This window comes from Eubalaena glacialis, chromosome 15 (assembly GCF_028564815.1).
Source record: "Eubalaena glacialis isolate mEubGla1 chromosome 15, mEubGla1.1.hap2.+ XY, whole genome shotgun sequence".
In the NCBI taxonomy this organism is placed as follows: domain Eukaryota; kingdom Metazoa; phylum Chordata; class Mammalia; order Artiodactyla; family Balaenidae; genus Eubalaena; species Eubalaena glacialis.
Window position 1 is genome coordinate 88,141,378 of NC_083730.1, and position 2,213 is coordinate 88,143,590.

The window sequence follows — 2,213 nt, forward strand, 5'->3', positions numbered from 1 at the left end:
GGAAGATGCTCATAGAAGTTTCTCCCTTCAACACCATGGAAATTTGGGTCTGGAGTTCAGGTGGGAGAGAATGGTTTTGGACGTGCCTAGGTCCCTTTGAGATATCTGAGTGGCAATACTGAATACACAGGTGGATAGGCCACTCAGAAGAAAGCTCTGGGTTGGAGACAGAAATGTGGGACTCACTGACACGTGGGTGGGAGCCGGAGCAGTGAGGGGGTGGGGGGATGGGACTATAGAATGGGGAGGGGACGGGGTTCTGACAGCCTTGGGGATCCCCCCAGAGGTGGAGAGGGAGCAGCGCGAGAGAGACCCTGAGATGTGCTGCCGCAATGGCTCCGTCATTTTCTGGTGTTCAAGCCCCTGTGTAATCCTCTCCCCTTGTATGTGGGCAGGTTCTCAGGCTTGCTTCTCCCAGTAGCATAATTCTTAAGATCTGCAGCCTGGAGGGCACTTAATAGCCAACAGAAAAGATCTGGTTGGGCAGAAGCAGTTCAAATCCCAAGAGGAAGAAAGGAAAACGGATTGCGTGTAGTTTCTGAGCGGTGCAGAGGCGCGCGAGCCACACCCCAGGCCGAGGGACCGGCCCTTCCCGACTCAGCACCGGACACATGTGGGAACCCCCAGGTGAGGCTTCCGCCTTCCCAGGCGGCCTCTGTCTCGTCTAGGGTGGTGGGCCTGGGGCTGGCGGGCAGCGAGCCGAGGAGGCCCCCGTGCCACACTCCATGGCTGAGCTGGGGATTCTGCCCTCGCAGCTGGGCTGACCTGCAGGCGGGCCTCCGCCTAAACAAGGGCCCAGTGTGTTTCCCTAGGCGAGGATTTGGCTGGGGTTAGCCCAAGAGCCTGGTTCAGACAGGAGCCCTTTGAAGGCAGCATGAATTGGGCTCAATGTCTCCATCCAGCTGAGACTGGAGGTGGGGGGCAGGGGCCCAGCCAGAGCGGCTTCCAGAAGGCCTCCTGTCCAGCGATGAGAAGAGGCTTGGCGTCCATGCCCATCTCCGGTCCCGCGGCAGCATCCTCGCACAACAACACAACCACTGCAGCAGCAATTCCCACAGCCTCTGCCAGAGCGAGCCCCGAGCAGGACAAAGATGGTCCTGGACAAACATGTTTGATTTGTAATACTTATGCATTTATTTTAAGGCGTACTAGATAGAAGATAGCTGGCCCATCCCATCAGCGCTTTCTCAGATTTTATTGCTTCGTGCAAGGTGACATCTATTGACACTTAAAAAGGGGCTTACTGGGGACTTCCCTGGCGGTCCAGTGGTTAAGACTGGACTTCCATGCTTCCGCTGCAGTGGGCACGGGTTCAATCCCTGGTCAAGGAACTAAGATCCCGCACGCCGTGTGGTGCAGCCAAACTAGATAAATAAATAATAAAAAGGGGCTTACTGGGAACTACCCAAATGTCCACCAGCAGTGAATAGGTAAGTGAATTGCGGTATATCCACACAGTGGAAAGCTGCTCAGCAATGTAAAGTAATCCCATCCTGGTCTGCACACCATGGATCTATATGTGGAGGGCTGGGGATGGATGCCATTCTTTTCTTTTTTTCTTTTTGGCCATGCCACACGGCTTGTGGGATCTTAGTTCCCCGACCGGGGATTGAACCCAGGACCTCGGCAGTGAAAGTGCCGAGTCCTAACCACTGGACCACCAGAGAATTCCCTGGATGCCATTCTTAAAGGAGGAAGATGCTGAGCCTGGATGTCGCGTGGCGAAGGGGCCAAAACACAGGCTGCTCTAACACTCCACCCCTGTGCTGGCACCCGGTCTGTGTCTATATCAAGGCAATTGTCCCCAAGAATGTCCCCCATCACTCCTAACCCATCCACTGTCTGACTCTTATTCAGATGAACTCATTTCTCTCTCGACTTCCCTTGGCCCTGCCTCTGGCCTCTTCAAACCACTCCCTCCCCCACCCCGGGGCAAAAATTAATCTTCCTAAAGTGCTGCTCTGATTGAGGCTCTCCCCCCCTGCTCAAGCACCTTCAGTGGCTCCCTATTGCCAGGAAAATAAAGATCAAATTCCTCAGCCTGGTGTTTCACGTTCCCAGGATTATCTGAGCAGCCTTCTGTCCTATATCATACACCATCCACAGCAGCTAATTTTACGCTGTTTCCTGAATGTACCCCACAAATTCTCACATCTTAGTCTGCTCTTTCTACCTCCAATGCCCTTTCCTACATCCCTGTCAAATCCTGTCTC

The 2,213-nt window shown here is 54.1% G+C and overlaps 1 non-coding gene across 1 annotated transcript; it reads right to left on the reverse strand.

Annotated features, from left to right (window-relative positions):
- Window positions 1-1,594: 1,594 nt before the first annotated feature.
- Window positions 1,595-1,667, reverse strand: TRNAE-UUC (transfer RNA glutamic acid (anticodon UUC)). Its single transcript has one exon. It is a non-coding gene; the product is annotated as a tRNA-Glu (tRNA).
- Window positions 1,668-2,213: the final 546 nt, after the last annotated feature.